The sequence below is a fragment of the Pan paniscus genome, chromosome 16, assembly GCF_029289425.2.
Source record: "Pan paniscus chromosome 16, NHGRI_mPanPan1-v2.0_pri, whole genome shotgun sequence".
NCBI classification, from domain to species: Eukaryota; Metazoa; Chordata; class Mammalia; order Primates; family Hominidae; genus Pan; species Pan paniscus.
The window spans coordinates 20,492,800-20,514,020 of record NC_073265.2 but is presented as its reverse complement, the minus strand read 5'-3'; the positions used below and the strand labels follow the sequence as shown (position 1 = coordinate 20,514,020).

At 42.8% G+C, this 21,221-nt stretch overlaps 1 protein-coding gene across 1 annotated transcript in view; it reads left to right on the top strand.

Moving 5' to 3' along the window:
- The window catches only part of OTUD7A (OTU deubiquitinase 7A), a 388,370-nt gene that overhangs the window by 163,139 nt on the left and 204,010 nt on the right, over positions 1-21,221 (top strand). The window contains exon 2 of the mRNA XM_034938456.4: positions 17,736-17,858. The gene's annotated coding sequence lies outside the window, so the exon portion shown is untranslated. The remainder of the gene's footprint in view (positions 1-17,735; positions 17,859-21,221) is intronic.

The following is a 21,221-nucleotide window of genomic DNA, read 5'->3' as shown; positions in this document are numbered from 1 at the left end:
CAGTTTTACATTCTTGAGGTTTTTTAATATATATGGTTTTCTCTTGATTTTTTTCACTTCCTGTTTCCCCAAGAAATATAAAACTTCAAAAATGTAATTTCAGTATCTATGTTCCAGTTTATACATGTGCTGTCATTTAATTAGAACTTACCATTTTTAAACACAAGCCACGGTTCTTTGAAATTATATTTCAAAAGTAGAAAACACATTCCATAATATCTTGAATAGATCTGAATAGAATCTTGACATGCAAGACACGTGGGATACCGTGGTAGCAACTCTCAGGATAAGACAAGTGTGCACTACATGGTAAACTAGACCTGGTGCTCATACATAGAATCCAAGGAGAAACAATGTTTAATAAGTTATTAGCAACATTTCATATAAATTGGGAAGAAAATTATTGGACCCTTTCCTCATCCCATGTATACGGATAAATAGAAGATAGAGGCAACAAAGATACCTCAGGGACCAAGCGCTGATTGCAGATGTGTGGCAGAAGTACTGTATGAAATCCACAACGCGTCCAGGGGGCTTTTCTTTGATCACACCCTGAGAATTTTCATAAAACAAACACTGTTTGGGAGTTTTAAGAGGAGGAAAAGAACTTTGCTTCTGCAAATTATGGCAGTCATGTCAATGTTACTGAATATTCCGGGAAAGATTTCCAGAAGAAAAGAGTGCATATTGTGAACCGTCAGCTTGCAGTGGCCTTGGCTAGAAGTCAGCATAGGGTCTGACTTCATTTTCTTTCTGGATAATGTTTTTGAGGGGGAACACCGAGGACATTATACATCTGAATTTTTGGAGTACATTTGATTAAAGAGGTAGCATAGTGTAATTGTGAAAAAAAGTTTATTTGGAATTAGAAGAGTTGAGTTCAAATCTCTAAACCCTCACTTACCTGTTATTCTCTTTAGAGAAGTCACTTCACTTTCAAGACCAGATTTTCCATTTGTAAAATGAAAGTTTGGGATCTAAGTGACTTCAAAAGTCCCTTCAAGCTATAACACTCTGCTCTTGTAAATTCCTCTTGACAGTCCTATGGTAAAGATGGGAAAAGTGTAGCCTGAATGTCATTTTAATGAGATAGGAGTCACCATTGTCAATGACTATATACAGAGAACACATTTGTCTGTTAGTCCTTTAGTTAAGCCTAGAAAGGGGTCTCTGGCAGACTGCTGTGAGGCTGTGTCTTCCTTCCCATCTAGCCATTTTCTAAATGCTGTAGAATAAGGGTTAGCAAAGTTTTTCATAAAGGATCAACAGTAAATATTGCAAGTTTTGCAGGCTCTATGGTCTCTGTTTACAACCAGCCAACTCAGCCAATAGACATTACATAAATGAACAGTTGTGCTTGTGTTCCAGTAAAACTTAATTTATAAAAAACAGGCAGCTGATGGGCAGGCTGAGGTGCCCTGACACCTACTCTTGCACAGTGAGAACATTCATGGCCCACAGATCAAATTGTCATTTATTTGGTTAAGTTTTATTCAGCACTAAGTCGTAGGGTTGCAAATATGCATGTGTCAGTTCTTGATCTCCAGGAACTTCCCAGTGAGGAGATAGCAGGTGAATGAGATGGGATGCTCCTTAAGATAGTGAGGTCCCTGGGGTGTGGATCCGGTCCTGTGAGTACGCAGAGCTGTGAGTGTGTGATTCTGCCTGGAGGTTAGGCCGGGCAACTGGAGCCGAAAGGAGTCCAGATGGCTTGTCCTAGGCAGGAGTTGTGCACTGAATCTAACAAGATGAAATTCAGTACTGACGGAAATGGGACAGTGAGTATAGACTACAAGATAAAAGCAAAGAAGCAAATAAAAAACAGCTGTTCAAGTGGGAAGCAAAAGCTGTCACTTAACCAGCAACTTCATGTGAGTTTCTGCAGCTGCAGGAAACTAGAACGGGATAAATGGGTCCCAACTCATCAGGGCCTTGAGCTTCTCCATCCTGTGGGCCGATCGTGTCTGAAAGGTTGTCTTCATTTCTTGGCCAGTGCAAGGAAGGGCTAGAGGGAAGTAATTTCCTGACACTAGGCTGGCTGTGATGGAAAAGGAAGGAGTAAGTACCGGGTATTCTGCTAATTCTCACATCAACCCTGTGAGCCAGGGATTACATTATATCCATTATAGAGCAGCACTTCTCAAATTTTGCTGTGTGTAAGAATCTCTGGCGATACGGTTGAAATGTGGGTTCTGGTTCAGTAGGTCTGAGTGGGGCCTGAGAACGTTAATTTCTGATGAGCACCAGCAGATGCCAACACAGCTGGGCAAAAGTACTGTATGAAATCCACAACGTATCCAGGGGGTTTTTCTTTGATCACACCCTGAGAATTTTCATAAAATAAACACTGTTTAGGAGTTTTAAGAGGAAGAATAGAACTTTGCTTCTGCAAATTACGGCAGTCATGTCAATGTTACAGAATATTCCAGGACAGATCTCCAGAAGAAAAGAGTGCATCTTGTGAACCGTCAGCTTGCAATGGCCTTGGCTAGAAGTCAGCATAGGGTCTGACTTCATTTTCTTTCTGGATAATGTTTTTGAGGGGGAACACCGGGGACATTATATGTCTGAATTTTCACAGTACCTTTAATTAAAGAGATATCTTTAATTAAAGTAGCTCTGTGAACAGCAAGGAAGTGGATGAGGAAACAGAAATTGGCAGAGTCCATGATTTGTCCAGATTAAACTGCTATGAGTGACTGTAACAAAAATTCAGAACTTATGTAACTCAAATATGTATATTTGAGAAATAGGTCGGCACAGGTCAAGATGTGAAAGCCCAATAAAGCTAGGCAGAGACTTGGTAAGATAAAAAAAAAAAAGTGCCTCAAAATGTTCAGTGACAGTAGTGCCCTGATACAGGCAGTACTTAAGGAAAAATCAGTATTTAAGGAAGAGCTGTAAAGGGTCTCCAGGAGTGGGCAAAGTATGTTTTTAATTAAACATTTTATTTTGAGATGATTGTATATTGATCTGCAGTTGTAAGAAATAATAGAGTTCCAGTGTCCCCTTTACCCGTTTTCTCCCAATGGTAGCATTGTGCAAAACTATGGTCCAATATCACAACCAGGACATTAATGTTGATGTAGTCAATATGTAGAACATTTCCATCCCACAAGGATCCCCAGTGCTGCTCTTTATATCCACAGTCACTTACCCAACCTCATTCTTAACCTCTGGCAACCATTAATCTGTCTCCATTTCTACAATTTTGTATTTTAATAATGTTATATCAATGGAATCATATAATATGTAATTTGGGGATTTTTTTTTTACTTGGAATAATTCCCTGGATATTCATCCAAGTTGTTGTGGTTATCAAGAGTTCATTCCTTTTCCTTACTGAGTAGTATTTCATGGTATGGGCATTCCACAGTTTGTTTAGTCATTCACCCCTTGAGGGTTCTGGATCATTTCTGGTTCCAGGCTATTATGAAGAAAGCTGCTATGAACATCCTTATAAAGGTGTTTGGGTGAATGTTAAGACTCCATTTCTCTAGGATAAGTGCTCAGGAATCCAGTTGCTGGGTTGCATGGTAGTTTTATGTTTAGTTTTAGGAGAAACTGCTTTCCAGAGTGGCTGTGTCATTTTCGTTCCCACAAACAGCAAGTGAGTGATCCGTTTCTCTGCGTCCTTGTCAACTATTGGTGTTGTCACTGTTTTTTATTTTTGCTGTTCTGATAGATGTGTAATGATAACTCGTTGTGTTTTAATTTGCATTTCCTTGATGGCTAAGGTTGTTGAACATTTTTATGTGCTTATTTGTCATATATACCTTCTCTTCAGTGAAATGTCTCTTTGTGGTTTTTTTGCCAATTTTCTAATGGATTTAACTGTTGAGTTTTGAGAATTCTTTATATATTCTAGATAGTAGTCCTTTGTCAGATACATGGTTTGCAAGTATTTTCTCCCAGTCAGTAGCTGGTCTTTTTACTCTCTTTCACAGAACAAAAAGTTCAAATTTATCAATTTTTACTTTTATGTATCATGCTTTTGGTATCAAGTCTAGTAACGACTTCTTTCCTAACCCTAAATCCCTAAGATTTTCTCGTATGTTTATTTTCAAAAAGTTTTGTAGTCTTATATTTTACATTCAAGTTTGTGATCCATTTTAAGTTAATTTTTACTGTATACAAGGTATGAGACTTAGGTCAAGTCTCTTTCTTTCTTTCTTTCTTTCTTTTTTTCTTGTTTTTTGTGCCTATGCCTGTCCCTTGTTCCAGCACCATTTGTTGCCAAGACCATCTTTCCTCTGTCAAGTTGCTTTTTCACCTCTGTCAAAAATCAGTTCCGGGTTCTCTATTCTGTTCCTTCAATCTATATTTCTATTCCTTCACCAGTACTGCAGAGTCTTCATTACTGTAGTCATATGGTAAACCTTAAAATTGGCTAGATTGATTCTTCCCACTTCATCCTTCTTTTTCAAAATTATTTTAACTATTCTAATTCTTCTACCTCTCCATATAAATATTACAATAACTTTGTCCATATCTATTAAAAATCTTGCTGAATTTTCACAGGAATTGTCTGTCAATTTATACATCAATTTGGGGAGTATTGGCATCATTAGTGTATTGAGTTTTTCAATCTGTGGACACAGTATGTTTCTACATTTATTTAATTAGTAGATTTTGATATCTTTAATGTTTTATGGTGTTCAGCATACAAGTCCTATGCATATTTTGTTAGGTATATAACTATTTTTATTGAATGATTATAAATAGAATTACATTTTTAATGTTAGTGTCCGCATGTTCATTGATATTACAGAGAGATACAACTGATTTTTATGTTGACCTTGTGTCATGTGACCTTGCCGTAGTCACTTCTTAGTTCTAAAAGTTTTCAGAGTCCTTGAGGTTTTCTGCATTAGACATCTTGTCATCTGCAAATAAGTTTTACTCCTTTTCTTCTAATATACATGCCATTCATTTCCTTCTCTTACCTGATTGCACTGGCAAGAATATCCAGCACTATGCTGAATAAGAGTGATGAGAGCAGGCATCCTTGCTTGTTCCCACTCTTAGGGGAAAACCATTCTTTCACCATTAAATATGATGTTAGCTGTAGGTTTTTTGTGAATGCTCTTTGTTAAGTTGAAAGTATTCTATTCTTATTTCATGAAGGGGATGTTGAATTTTATGAATTTTTTTCCTTCATCAACTGATGTGATCATATGATTTTTCTTTTTAGTCTGTTAATATGGTGGATTACATTGACTGATTTTTGAAGATCAAACCAGACTTACATTTCTGAAATGAACCCCACTTAATAATGGTATATAATTACTTTTCAATATTGATGAATCCCATCAGTAATATTTTGTTAAAGATTTTTGCATCTATATTCATGAGGGATATTGGTCTATAGTTTTATTTGTTTACACTGGGTTTGTCTGGTTTTGGTATGAGAGTAATTGTGGCTTCGTAGAAGTGTCGGAAAGTGTTTTCATTTCTTCTGTTTTCTGGAAGAGACAGTAGAATAGGTGTTAATTCATATTTAAATGTTTGGTAGAATTCTCCAGTGAAACCATCTAGGCCTGGACATTTCTTTGGAGGAGGCTTTTAAATTCTGAATTTAATTTTCCATAGTTGTAGGACTATCCAAATGACCGGTTTCATATTAGATTAATTAAGGTAGTTTGGGCTTCTCAAGGAATTGGTCCATTTCATCTAAGTTGCTAAATTTATATATGTAGAATTGTTCATAATATTACCTTATTATCCTTTTGATGCCTCCAGGGCCAATATTCCTTTTTCATTCCAGATATTGATCATTTGTGTCATCTTTTAAAAACTTTTTATTTTAAATATATTTTTTAATTATAATAACTTTAAATAATAATTTTTTAAGTTAGGAAAAAATTGTAAAAAGTTTAGAGTTCCCATTTACCTTTCACCGAGTTTTTCCAAATGTTAACACTTTACGAAACCACAGTACTATTATCAAAACCAGAGAATTAACATTGACACAACCGTGTTAACTATTCTACCAACATCATTACAAAAATTTCACTACTTTTCTCACTAATGTCCTCTTTCTGTTCTAGAATCCAATCTAGGTCCTACACTGCACTTGGTTATTATGTCTCGTTAGTCGCTTTTAATCTGCGACAGTTCCTGAGTCTTTCCTTGCCATTACCCTTATACTTTTGAAGAGAACTGGTCAGTTATTTGGTAGAATGACTATCCATTTGGGTTTGTCTAATATTTTCTCACAACTAGATCAAGGTGAGGCTGTGCACTACAGGGAAGGAGACGGCTGATGTGCTCTGCTTGTTTCTGTGCTGGTGCACATGCTATTGATATGTCTTATACTGGCATGTTGACCTTGGTCCCTTGACTAAGGTGCTATCTGTCAGGTTTCTCCAGTGCAAAGTTACCATTTTTCCATTTGTCATTAGTAAATATCTTGCAGGAGATACTTTGAGACTGTGATGCAGGTATCTTTTTCTCATCACACCTTTGAGTTAGAAAGGTTTGGGGGCTCAGAGGAAAATCCTGAAGACATATTCTTACACCACTGAATGACATCAGGTGGCCTGTGATGGGGGCATCTATACAAGGGACAAGGAAAGCAGAAAAAGGCCATTCTCTATGAATATCATGATTTTATGATTGCCTGAATTGGGGAGAAGAGGTGAGGAGTGAGAGATACAGAGAAAGAGATAGAGGAAAAGAGAAAGACTGATTCACAGAGAAAGAGATCTGAAGTTCAGAACTCATTGAGATGGAGAGGGCGAAGTCAAGGGAGAATTCAATTTTTCAGTCTTGACTGACTTGAAGAACAGGTAAGTTTTGCAAGGAAGGCAGGTTTGGTTCTAAGAAATCTGAGGTACCTGTGAGACGTATAAGTACACATCCCATCAGAGAGCAGGGCAAAGGGTGGAAAAGAGAACAAGACTAGAGAGGGCCACTTGGGAGTCACCTGAACACAGGTGTTATGAATATTTAGTGAGTATAAATCAGTTATCCAACAGAAAGAGCCAAGCCAAGCACAAAGTTGGGAGAATACCCATAGTTTGTTGGAAAAGGAATCAGTGAGACAAACTGAAGTCGTGGGGAGATGAAGGACGATGGTGCCATGTATAAGGAAGAGTTCACAATGGCAGCATGACCACTGTGTTAACTAAGAGCTAGAAGGTCAGTGATTCCGTCATTAGCAGGGGGTGACTTCTGTGGCTGTGGTTTCAGTCAGGTGGTAGGGATGGAATCCAGATGTAGGCAGGGGATAGGAGAGTGCAGAGAACACAGTAAGTGATGAAGAAAGAAGTGGACAGCAATTATTGTGAGCGGTTCAACGGGGAATTTTCTTTGTTAATGATGCAGAGGGAAACATAACTGTAACGTCACTTCCACTAACAGTGCAGTCAGACAGATTTGATTGCTAAAGAAGACTCACAGGGCCCAGAATGACAGTGCTCACAAGTCTGTGGTTTATTGACAAGAAGGGATGTGATAGAGCAACAAGCATGAAGGCAAGGACCTGCCTTGCATCCAAAGGCTGCCTCACAGCAAGCAGTGTGGACACACTGAGGCCGATATGGGCTGCCTCCAATGGTCTTCCCTCTGCAGGCCTGAGCCAGATGTGTTTTCTCTCTCAGAACCACATACCCATGCAAGGAAGGAACACCTCAGATCCAAGCAGCCCAGTGGAGTCTCAGTGGGGCTTTTGCAGCCTTCTGGTCACATAAGCACATTATTGCTACATGAGCAGCTCTAACATCAGAGCCCCCTCCCCAAACACGTGCAAAACATCAGTCTCACAGTCATCCATAAACAATGAGGACAAACAGGCAGAACCTACCCTGAAACTCACCTCGGACCCACGGGTAAAAACAACAGTATTGGCCGGGCACGATGGCTCACGCCAGTAATCCCAGCACTTTGGGAGGCCGAGGCGGGCGGATCACGAGGTCAGGAGATCAAGACCATCCTGGCTAACACGGTGAAACCCCATCTCTACTGAAACTACAAAAAATTAGCCGGGCGTGGTGGCGGGCGCCTGTAGTCCCAGCTACTCGGGAGGCTGAGGCAGGAGAATGGCATGAACTCAGGAGGTGGAGCTTGCAGTGAGCTGAGATCGCACCACTGCACTCCAGCCTGGGTGGCAAAGCGAGACTCCATCTCAAAAAAAAAAAAAAAAAGTATTAATCACTGCCTTTCATAGTTTGATGCAGAATGTCTCGTACTTCAGCAAAGCAGCTCAGGCCAATTTCAGACCTGCTGGAATTAACCCTCCTAGCACATCCCTCTACGAGTGTTATCTCAGTAAGTCCTTATCACCATCCTGTTAAATAGGTACCATTACTCTTATTTTTAAGAAGGGCAATGTGATGCTCAAAAAGAATAAGTACACTGCCAAAGCAACACCACCAGGAGAAGGGAGGCGGGAACTGATTCTGTGGGACAGGAGGGCAGATGCCTTCACAACAAGAGGCCCCCGGGTGTGTTTGAAACAAGCTGAGAGTAAAAAGGATTAGAGAGGAGGAGCTTGCAGGTATGAGAGCAGCAAAGGGATAACTGTGAAAGGCGGGTCTCCTGAGAAATGAGAACAAATGTGCTCCTGAGACTGCTTAAGAAGAAAGAGAGAAGATGAAGCTATTAGCAGAGGCTGGGGCCCAGGCCTCGGTAGCCTTTAGATCAGTGGTTCTCCACCCCAGAGGGCTGGTGCAAACACAGCTTGCTGGGCAGTGCCCCCACTTCCAATTCAGCAGGTCTAGGTGGAGCCTGAGAACTTGCATTTTTAGCAAGTCTCCAACAATGCTGATGTTGTGGGCCAGGGGCCTCACTTTGAGAACCACTGTTCAGGCTTGTCAGTGCCACATGGGTTGGGTCAACTGGAAGGAGAAGAGCTGGGGTGGAGGGATGACTCTCTGGGACCCCTCTTGGTGGTCTCTTTGCAGAAGTATCAACAGGTCATGATACCAGGGAAGGAACATAAATAAAAGGGACCAAGTTGGATAAATGCCAGGGTATTAGAGTAAAATGTGTTTCAGCTGCTTAGCTTTGAGGTGAAAATTTGAACAAATAACCAGAGAATAAGGGACTGTTTCCATTCCTAGTTTGAAAAAAATTATATTTAATAAAAGATGGAATTGTCACTAGCATAATTTTAACGATTTTGAAATAGAAAATATCCTTGGAGGGGAGGGAAGGGTTAGGAAAGAATGTGTGTAGTTGGAGGAAGGAACAATGCTTGGCTGCTGTCCTGGTGGGAGTCAGTGAAGCTGCCTGATGAGCAGTAGCAGGACCATGGGCTCGATGATCAGGGAATGACTTTTTAGATGGCGGAGATGCCTCTGGGGCTTCAGGAGCTGTGGAGATAAGGTGACCAGTGTCTTCAAGCTGGGATAAAGCATTGTTCACATCTCAGCACATTTCGAGAAGTGGCGTAATGCTAACACAGTGCATTGGCTTTGCTGTTCAGGTTGCAGGTGACTGGTTGTGTGACCCTGGGCAGGTTGTCTCACTCCTCTGGGCTCAGGACAGGTGGTCTTTAAGCAGGTGTGCATGCTAGCTAGCCCCTGCAGCGCGGGGTTGTTGTGAAAATGTAATGATAGAGAATATGGCGCATGCCTGGTGCGAGGAGACACTCAGAAATGTCCTCTTCTGCTTCAGGGTCAGGTAGAAGAATCTTTTCAATTTCACCTCCTGAACCCCAAGTAGCTCTAAGTCTCATTCTTCTGAAACCCTTGTCTTCTGTGGCTCCTGAGCCTAAAACCACAGACGCTGGGTCTTTGTGGCCCCCTGGAGGCCAGGCTTCAGGAGGACCCTGGTCACAACCCGAATGGGATAGCAGCCTAGCAAGATTCAGCAGACAGCATGCGAGTAAACAGATTAACAGGGTGATTGCTAACGCCACAGAAAGTAATGTGGGTGAGTGAGTGACAGCAAAGGTTGAGAAACATCATTCATAAAGGGCAGCCAAGGAGGGCCTTTCTAAGGAGGTAGCAGCATTAAACCTGAGGGTGAGGAGGGGCCGCCTGGGGAAGGAGGCAGGTGGAGGGGAGGAGTCCGCTCGGGAAATCCCAGGTCACCTGGACATGTCACCGGGCCCTGGGGTTGGCGTGCGGGTCAAATGCAATGTTGGTTGTGCTTAGGCAATTGAAAACAAGTAGAAGCTAAAAACGGGATGATTTATCTTGGTTCTGAGAAGTTGGGTTAACAGTGAGGTCAGGAAGCAGAGGTGAGCAGCCAGCACCCTCTTTCTCTTGGGAAACTTGAACACATTTTAGAGTTATAGTTCCCCCAGGGAAGAAGTTAGCAGAGGCCACCCCACACCCAGGACAGGTGACAGAGCAGCAGTCTCCTCTCCCTGACCTTGATGCCTGGGCACAAAGGCAGCTTTTGCTGAGCAACAAGATGCTTGGACTCCCCACTCCTCTTCTATTTTCCTCTCCTGGCTGCATTTGCTCTGAAAGGCTGCAGACACCTGGCCCCAGGCCCTCGAAGTGGGCACCCACCCCCATCTGGGTGACAGAGGCTGCTACTCATGGGAACTCCCCTAACTCCCTCTGAGTCCCTCTGAGTCATCTGGGTGGTGGACCAGCAGCCGTTGGGTCTGACCTCTCACCAGGACGCGTGCCTCTGAGCACTGGGACACAGGCCCTTGAGGTCTCTCTGGAGCTGAAGGGCCGGCTCGCACACTGGGATGGAGTGGAATATGTGTGATATGTTGGTGAGGGATGCAGGCAGGTGTGGGAGGAAGTGGAGCAGGCACAGTCCATGGAGGACACGGGGCCCGGATGCAGAGGCACACAGGCATCATCTAGATGGCGAGAAGGTGATGGGCCCAGATTCTGCCCTAGTGCAGGGAAGGCACCAAGATTTCAGACCAGAGGGAACTGCAGGAGAGCTGCAGAGACCCTCTCCCTTCAGCAGATTTAGGTGCTGCCTGTGACTTGCCCGACTGGCAGTCCCCAGCATGCTGCCAGCAGGCACGCTCAAAATGCGCTTCTGGCCTGAGCCCTTGCTGACCTCAACACGCCAGCGGCTGCCCCTCTGTAGAGGAGTTCTCTGTAATGGTGCTGCAGGGACAGCCCATTCTGCCTGTCCACCCCCAGCCCCTTGTGCCCCCCTCAACCCTGTGCCCTGTCACTCACACCCGCAGCTACACCAAATCCTTCCCCAACCCCCTGCACAGGGGACTCCTTCATGTGCAGGCCACCCACCCCCAACCCGTGTCTGCACTGGAGGTTCTCTGCGGAGAATTCTCCTCCGTGGGGCAGTAGAAGGACAGGCCTGTGTGTGCCTGAGCCCCTCTTCCTCAGGTGTGTGTGAGAGAATTTACCTGAGAGAAGTTAGCAATGCCTGCCTAGTGAAGGCCTGGTACAGAATAGGCCCTCAGCAAACACCAGAGACCTCTGCCCTCCTTACCCTTCTGGGAACTCTTATTTAGAGTTTAAGGCCCAAGCCAAGTATCTCCTTCTCTCTGAAGAGTTCCCTTTCCCCGGAGGCAGATGACAAGGCAAGCCATGACTTCCCTTGGACGGGGACTGCTCTGCATCTCAGGCGTTCACCAGGGAGCGGGCTGAGCTGCGGGTGTCGGTCTCCAGGTCTGTCTCCTGTTTCAGATTACAGGGCTCTTGACGGCAAAACCACTCAACTTTATTTCTGCCTCGTGGCCTACACCTCCTAGCATAGTAAGTGCTCATTAAAATGTTGCTGGTTTGTGCAGGATCTGGATTTTATGCAAATAAATAATAAACTAAAGTTTTGCTAGCTGACTACAGTGAAATATCAATCACTTCATGTCTGTTTGGATGACTGTTACCCACAAGAGAAGAGATACGTGTTGGTGAAAGTATGGAGAAAAGAGAACACTAGTACAGTGTTGGTGGGTATGTAAATTAGTGCAGCCATTACGGAAAAAGTGTGGCGGTTCCTCAGTAAAATAAAACTAGAACTACCATGTAATCCAGCCATCCCACTGCTGGTATATAGTCAAAGGAAATGAAATCAGTACGTCAAAGAGTTACCTGCACTCCTATGTTCACTGCAGCACTATCCACAATAGCCAAGACATGGAACCACCCTGTGCTCATCCAAAGATGAATGGATAAAGAAAATGTAAAACGTGGCCGGGGCGGTGGCTCACGCCTGTAACCCCAGCACTTTGGGAGGCCGAGGTGGGCGGATCATGAGGTCAGGGGATCGAGACCATCCTGGCTAACACGGTGAAACCCCATCTCTACTAAAAATACAAAAAATTAGCCAGGCGTGGTGGTGGATGCCTGTAGTCCCAGCTACTCAGGAGGCTGAGGCAGGAGAATGACGTGAACCCAGCAGGCGGAGCTTGCAGTGAGCCGAGATCGCGCCACTGCACTCCAACCTGGGTGACAGAGCAAGACTCTGTCTCAAAAAAAAAAAAAAAGAAAATGTAAAACGTGGTATAAATACACAATGGATAATATTCAGTGATAAAAAGAATGAAATCCTGTCACGTACGGCAAGAATGAACCTGGAGGGCATCATGTTAAGTGAAATAAGCCAGGCACGGAAAGACAAATACTGCATGATCTCACTTATGTGTGGAATCCGAAAAAGGTGAACTCACAGAAGCAGAGAGCAGAATGGTGTTGGCCAGGTGCTGGGGGAGGTGGGGTGGGTTGAGATGTTGGTCAAAGGATACACATTTCATTTAGGCAGGATAAATAAGTTCAAGGGATATATGGGGACTATTATAACATGGTAACTATTATAACGATGTATCCTTAAAAATTCTTGAAACTTGCTGAGAGTAGATAATAATAAAGTAAACTGGTGTTACAAAAAGTTTTTTGGTTGAATGATGAGCAAAGGTTTCCCGGGGGAAGAGGGGGTTGAGGGGATCTGGGCTTGTGAAGGGTGGAGGGGTGTTATGACAGGGAGAGGGAGAACTGAATGAAAGAAGACAGCAAACCCTAGGTAAGGAGTGGGGGACAAGGAGAGCGGTAAGAGCCCAGGATCCAGGTAGCCTGAGGGAGGAGGCCCCCAGCCGAGGGATGCCAGAGAGCATGCCAGTGCCTATTGACCCTTCACACACCTGCGCTGCGTGGGCCCCCTCCACTGGCTCTGTGAGGGCAGTGTCCTGGCTTCTGAGCGCCACTCCGGGGTCACTAAGGTCACTTGGCACCCTGCTGGGTAGCTGCTGCTCATTTTGTACCTGCTGTTTCCCAGCAGTCAGTCCTGGAAGCATCTCTGGTCCTGTAGTCCTGCCTTCATCTTAAGCCCTTCTCAGTGCCTTGTATTTTTACTTTACAATAGTGTCAGCTTAGAGCAGTGAATCCTTCGGGTCCCTGGAGCATCTTCAGAGGTCCCTTTTCATCTTCACCAGGACCTTTGGAACAGCCCAAGTCCCGTGGTGATGCAGGGACAAAGCAGCTGTGATGGCTTTTTAGACCATAGGCAAGTAGGGGACATGGCTGGTACTGATCCCAGACCTGGGGAAGCCCGGCTGATGGGTTTCCCGTGTGTGCTGGCCTTCAGTGACACCAAGGGGTTGGATGGAGAGGAGGATTCAGCTAGAACAGCCTCTTTGGGCTTTCACTTGCACCTTACAGACCTGGATCTCTGCTCTCACCTGGAGCGCCCCAGACATGTGTGTCCACAGCGTTAGCGCACTCCCTGGGCCCGCTGTCAGCCCTGGGGGCTTTGAGAAGGGTGTGTCTGCCTGGCATCACCACATCCAATCCAGCCACATTCTGCATTTCAGAGCCAGAATACAGGTCTAAAATGCCTGTTTTGTTTTAGAAACTACTGTTCTCCCCAGGATTAAAATGTGCAGGAAGCATTCATCCCACCCTTAGTTTAGCTGATAGCCTTACCCCTCCCTTTTGTTTTGTTGTGGATCTGAACTTATTTTACCCAATGGCTATTTTCTTGCATTTCCCTCTAGAGGTATTGGCATTTCGAGAAGCACTTCAGCCTTCCAGATCTTTACATAATTCATTACGGACATATTTTGGACTTACAGTATCTTACAGTACAAAAAAAAGAGACTCTCCTCTTTATTTCCAGAAGTTGGTACAGACTTCTCCTGAATTTAAATTTCCTGAAAATTTTTCCTGGACATGCTGAAGTTTTTATTCCATTAGGGAACCATAAACAAAACCATTTACCAGCAGGCCTGAGGCAGAGATGAACACCTGGCCTAAGCATCTCTCCTGCACCTTCCTGAGAGACAGACCGAGTGATCACTGTGTGGATTAAAGCCCATTTCCTAGAAACTCACTCTTCTCTTAAGCTTTTAGGAAGACTAAGAGATAAAGCCATACACCAAGAGATAAAGCCAGGAAAAGTGTCTGTCCCAATGCAAGTGTGTGAGGGTTGTTAGTGGTGGGGGATGGGCATCCTTCATTCTTTCAGCCAGGGGACTGCACGTCCATGGAGTGAACACCCCAGAGGTGGGCAGGGGACCAAGTCCAGCATGGGAGACAGGACCCCTGGGTCAAAGGCTGTTCTTAGGTAAGCTTCGTGACAAACATGGCATTTGAGCTGGGTCTTGAGTGGAGCCAGGAGAAAACAGGAATTTTGAAAATTCCTGAGGGAAAAAATGTGAACAAAGAAAGGGACCCAGGAAGTAGTTTATTGTTAACTATAATTTTCCTACTATGGTATCAAATACAAGAATGTATTTCTTCTATCTAACTGCATGTTGGTACCCATTAGTCAACTTCTCTTCCTCCCCACTTCCCTTCCCAGCCCCTGGTAAACACTATTCTACTCTCTACCTCTTTGAGACCCACTTTTTTTGCTCCCACATTTGAGTAAGAACATGTGATATTTGTCTTTCTGTGCCTTGGTTATTTCACTTAACATGATGATATCCAGTTCCATCCATGATGCTGCAAATGACAGGATTCCATTATTTTTATGGTTGAGTAATATTCCATTCTGTATATATTCCACACTTTCTTTATCCATTCATCCATTGATGGACACCTAGGTTGATTCCACATTTCAGCTATTGCAGACAGTGCTACAATAAACATGGGAGTGCAGATATTTCTTCAATATGCTGATTTCCTTTCCTTTTAATATATACTCAGCCGTGGGATTCCTGGATATGTGGTCGTTCTATTTTTAGTTTCTTGAGGAACCTCCATACTGTTTTCCATAATGGTGGTACTAATTTACATTCCCTTTCTCCACATCCTTACCAGCATCTGTTATTTTTTGTCTTTTTTATAAAAGCCAATTCTAACTAGAGTGAGATGATATCTCATTGTGGTTTTAATTTGCATTTCCCTGGTGATTAGTGATATTGAGCATTTTTTCATATGCCTGTTTTCTGTTTGTATGTCTTCTTTTGAGAAACATCTATTCAGGTCATTTGCTGATTTTCTAATCAGATTATTTGTTTTTTTGCTATTGAGTTGTTTGAGCTCCTTATATAATCTGGTTATTAATCCCTTGTCAGATGGAAGTTTGCAGATATTTTCCCCCTTTCTCTGGGTTGTCTCTTCACTTAGTTTCGCTTCCTGTGTAGAAGCTTTTTAGCTTCATATAAACCCATTTTTCTGTTGTTGCCTTTTTGAGATCTTATGCAAAAATCTTTGCCCAAACCAATGTCCTGAAGTGTTTCCCCAATGTTTTCTTCTGGTAGTTCCATAATTTTAGGTCTTATATTTAAGCCTTTAATCCATTTTAGAGTTGATTTCTGTATATGATGAGATGAGGATCTAGTTTCATTCTTCTGCATATGGATATTTGGTTTTCTCAGCACCATTTATTAAAGAGACTGTGTTTTCCCTGGTGTGTGTTCTTGCCACCTTTGTTGAAACTGAGTTGGCTGTTAAGTGTGTGGATTTATTTGTGGGTTCTCTGTTCTGTTCCATTGGTTGATGTGTCTGTTTCTATGCCAGTACCATGCTCTTTTGGTTACTATAGATTGGTAGTATCATTTGAAAACACAACCATGATGCCTTTAGCTTTGTTCTTTTTGCTCAGGATCACTTCAGCTGTTCAAGGTCTTTTGTGGTTTCATATGAATTTCAGGCTTTTTTCTGTTTCTGTGAAGAATGTCATTGGTATTTTGACGGGAATTGCATTGAATCTGTAAATCACTTTGGTTAATATAGACATTTTAACAATATTAGTTCTTCTAATCCATGAGCATGGGATATCTTTCCATTTTTTCAGGTTCTTCCTGTTGAGTTACAGGGGTTCTGTATATGTTATGGATATTAATCCCTTATCAGATATGTGATTTGCAAATATTTTCTGTCATTCTGTTGGTTGCCTTTTCACTTTGTTGATAATGTCCTTTGGTACACAAAAGTTTTTCATTTTGATGAAGTCCATTTTATCTATTTTTCCTTTTGTTGCCTGTTCTTTTGGTGGTGTCATACCCAAGAAATACTTGTCAAATCCAGTTTCATAAAGCTTTTCCTCAGTATTTTCCTGTATGAGTTTTATAGGTTTAGCTCTTACATTTAGGTCTTTGATCCATTTTTAGTTAATTTTTGCATACAATGTTAGGTAAGAGTCTAACTTCATTATTTTGCATGTGGATATGCAGTTTTCCCAGCACCATTTATTGGAAAGATTGTCCTTTCCACATGGAATGGTCTTGTGGAAAACCTTTGGCCATTTATGCGAGGCCATGTGTGGCACCCTTGTGGAAAACGATTTAACCATGTATTTGAGGATTTATTTCTGGTCTACCTTGTGTGGACTATAAATCTGTCTTTATGCCCACACCACATGCTTTGATTACCATAGATTCATAGTATGTTTTGAAATCAAGATGTGTGAGACTTACAACTTTATTCTTCTTTTTCAAGATTGTCTTGGCTATTGATTCTGTTCTTTTGCATTAGAAGTCAGAAAATTTATTGCCTACAAAATCATTTTGAAAGTACTACTCAAGCCTTCTAGTAAAATTAAAAATTAATAAAGGACCAATGAGAGATGTGCAAATTATTCATGATCAGTTAGCAAACACCAAAACACAGTTGTGTTACAAGTAATAATATAGAACTGAAGCTTAAAGTAGTTGTTAAGAATTATGATTCCTAAGAAAGTAGAACACAAAAATCAAAAGCAATTTCAAATCAACATTTTAAATGATTTCAACAAAATATAGCAGGTATCAGAGGAAGAGATGGGAATTAGATTGAACTAGGGACCTTATCCTATGTGGAAATTAGAGGTTGTATATGTTATTTGACTGAGTAAAAATTAAATTTTATGTATAAGTTATTAGATAAAATAAATGGCCTCAAAAGGTAAAAATATACAGACATCCGCTGACCAAGGGGATGCCCAGTCGAGATTGGGTGCACCTGGTTCCACTGTGTGGAATATGAACAGCCCCCTCACTTTGAGGTTCCCTGCAGATCACACCCCCAGAACCTCTCTCCCAGAATCTCAGAAGTCAGAGTTCAGTGTTCGAGCCCCGCTGAGAAGCACAAGTCCCCTCCCCTGGCACATCAGCTTCTAGGGGCTCTGAGCCCACCCTCACGTCTGTTAAGTCCACACGGATGAGACTTTTCCCATTGATCCTCATCTGTCTCCTGATGGGACATTCATTTAAAAATTAAAGGGTGGGATTGTGTGTTGGGAGTGGGATTCAGGGCTGTGGGATTCACCAGCCAATTTCAAATGCATGTTAAATATTTAAAATCATTTAAAAATTTGAAACATTAATATTTAATTTTTAAAATATAAAAAATCCTAAAATTGAAATTGTTAATTCTTACTTCCCATGAAGTGTGAACATTCTCTTTTATTCTCATTGTCTTTTCCAGAGTTCTCAGGCGCTGTGGTCTCACCTTCCACTGGGGCAACAATGGGCCATTTCCAGCAGGGACGGCGCAGTGTTGGCCTGCATGCCTGACTGCCACACACCTCCAGAATCAGGTGTCTGAAAAGTAAGTCCTGTGTTCGTGGGGTCTTAGTGGCAGGCCAAAGGGGCAAGTGCAGTCACCGCCTCTGACAATAGAGCTGGTAGTGGTTCTGTGGACTCCCTGGAAATCAGATCTAAAGCCCAGATAAAGTGTAAGGTTCATTGAGAAAGAGTCATGAAATGTATTTCATACTGCATTAGAATTTGAGATTGGAATAATAGGCATTATTCTTTAAAAGGAAAAAAAAAAACAACTGTAGTGATTGACAAGTGACTTGATTTATACCAGTGCAAAATTTGTCATCTGTTGCAACCATTATTGATTTTTTAAATATTATAAGCAAAAGAAAAATAGTGCCATTATCTTAACACACTAATTATTTTTACTTTTACTGTTTCCTCTTACTTCTTATCCAAAAATACAATTTTAATCTGACTGAGAGCATAGCCATTCTTTTGCTTTATGACTCTTGGAACAAAAATTTTTATATACCTTCTTGCCTACTTTTTATTTTAAAGCTTTAATTCTACAGAAAACTTGAAGGAATAGAAAAGTGAACACCCATAATTCTTCACCCAGATTTACCAATTGTTTATACACAAACAGACACACACAGATGGTAAATATGTGTTTGTGTGTGTTTGATTCTTTTTGTCTGAATCATTTGAAAGTAAGTTGCTGACATCATGACACACTTTGGCATCATCTCTTAAGTACACAGCTACCTTCTACAAAAGTATAGCACTATTACCACTGTGAAATATAATATCGATAAAGTGATATTATCCAAATATGTTGTCCCTATCCAGATACCCCTGATTGTCCCCCAAATATTCATCATAGCTGTTTTTCCCTGCCTAGTGTTCAATTAAGTATCACTCACTGAATTCAGTTATGTCTCTTTTTATCTGAACTAAAGGCCTGCTTTCATTTTTCTCTTTCGTGATGTTGACGTCTTTGAAGAGTCTGAGCCACTTGTTTTATGGAGTGCTGCACAATCTGGACCTGTCTGATTATTTCCTCATACTTAGATTAAGATAGACATTTCCTCCATTTCTCTTTCCAGCACATCAGTGGGCACACCGTGGCTCATGGTGATAAGTTTGTTCACTGGGCTAAGGTCGTTTCTACAAGAGTTCTCTTTATAAAGTTACTTTTTGTTTTTTTTTTTTGAGATGGAGTCTCGCTCTGTCGCCAGGCTGGAGTGCAGTGGCACGACCTCGGTTCACTGCAACCTCCACCTACCGGATTCAAGCGATTCTCCTGTCTCAGCCTCGCGAGTAGCTGGGACTACAGGCGCCTGCCACCACGCCCAGCTAATTTTTGTATTTTTAGTAGAGATGGGATTTCACCATGTTGCCTAGGATGGTCTCAATCTCTTGACCTCAGGTGATCCACCTGCCTTGACCTCCCAAAGTGCTGCGATTACAGGTGTGAGCCACCACGTCCAGCCTATAAAGTCACTTTTTACATTCTTTGTCTTTTACTAGTAAGCAATGGGGCAAACTTTGAAGCCCTGTGAACATTCTCTTCCCTGGCTGATTTTCATCCAGTGATCTTAGCATCCCTTGATGGTTGTGTTATGATTTTGAACCCATTAGTTTATTGGGACCTCAGACTTTCTTTGTCACATAGTCCTTCATGTTTCACATTTTCTGTGGTTGTGGGGTCATCACACAAGGGAGCATATACTGAGGTGGTCAAGAGGAGGACTCTGAAGTTAGACCATTCAGATAGGCATCTAGGTATGCATCTTGTCTCTGTCATACAACAGGCGGGTGACTGCGAGCAAACATTTCTCCTCACAAACCTTCAGTGTCCTTATAATTACAATTAGGAGACTGGGAGTGACCATCGCAGGAGGCATATGGCAGAGGGTACAGCCTGTGGCTGGCCTTGCTAAGCAGTAGCTGTTAATTATTATCAGACACAAGACACATGGGCGAGAGCCACTGGATGCTGCTTTTATTCCTGAGATCTCTTATAAGACCTTTAGCAAAAATGCTAATAAATCTGAGTGACAGAGCAGAGGCCCCACGCTCTGTGTCCCTGCAGTTAAAAGGTTGCATAGGGACTGAAACCACTATGGCAGGAAGTATTCATCAGCGAACACTGTCCCGATGTGCACTCCCCCATCGGCTTCCTCCTCCTGCTCTCGGTCAGCCTTAACTGCCTCCCCTCGCTAGGCCTGAACCTCCCTGGTCTGTTGTCAGGTTTGCCTTTCAGTCAGTAACCAATTTGGCTTTTATTTGAAGATTATGTGTGGGTTTTTTTTTCTATTTAAATCAAGTCCTTTTAGTTTTATTGGCATCCCATTGCCACAGAATGCATCTTCCTTGAGAATGTTTTGAAAATTTTACCAAGAAAACAGTTTGTGAAAATATAGGTTATTTTAGAAGCTACACACGAATATGAATTAGACTGAGTCTTCAAAAAAATTGCTGTTGGAAAACATGTTAATATCTTAAAAATACTTCCTCTGAAAAGGTTACTTGCCTCATTTTCTTCCCCACAACTCTTAAAAGCAGATGAGAGCTGGTGCTCACAGAGAAGACCGCTCTGTGTCCTGCATCCAAATGACATGCTTTCTGTCGGCTTCTTGTCGGGCTGAGCTTGAAGGGATGGCCCTGTGGGGTTCCCCTGCTTTCTGGGGCGATATCAACCCAGCCAGCCTGGGGTTTGCCAGGACCGGAGGACTCTTCTGGTGGGCTCCAGCCCCAGGCTTCCCTGAAGCCTTTCCACATCTCCTTTTTCCTTCTTACCAGCGGTTTATATGCCAGGAATCCTTGCTTGTCTCCTCGTCCTCTGGATCTGCTCCTTGGAGATGGGACTGTGTCTTTTCTGCTTTCCCAGGAGCAAACCCAAAGGTTATGGGAGGAGTGAAGTGCAGGTGAAAGCAAACCTCTGCTTCTGCATCAACACCAAGGAAATCACTGAGTTTCACTTGAGTGTGTGGATGGAAATATCAGTGCTGCTTTTTTTCAGTTTCCCAAAGCACATCCTGCAGAATGTCTATCCACTTGGAAACCTGAGCTCTCTAGTCTTGAGTGAGCTCCACGCTCATGGCCTGTGTGCTGGAGAACCAAATGGAGGTGGCTGGAAGCCAAGGCAAAGCCCCTGCAGAGAGGCCCACTCCCAGGAGGCTTGCAGGTCCTTGGCCACACTCAGGGGAAAAGGACCCCTCCTCCTCCACAGCCCTGGGCCAGGCCTCTCCCTGCATCTCCCTCTTCCTGTTCCCTTCTCCTGCTTAGCAGCAGCCTGGCAGTATGTGTTCCCCAGTGTGGGTTCAACAGCATCACCAGCCAGGAAACCCTCACACCCAGAACTTGGTTTTGGGGCTTACTCTTCAAAGCCCTGGTGCTGAGCCATGGAAAGAGACACAGTCCC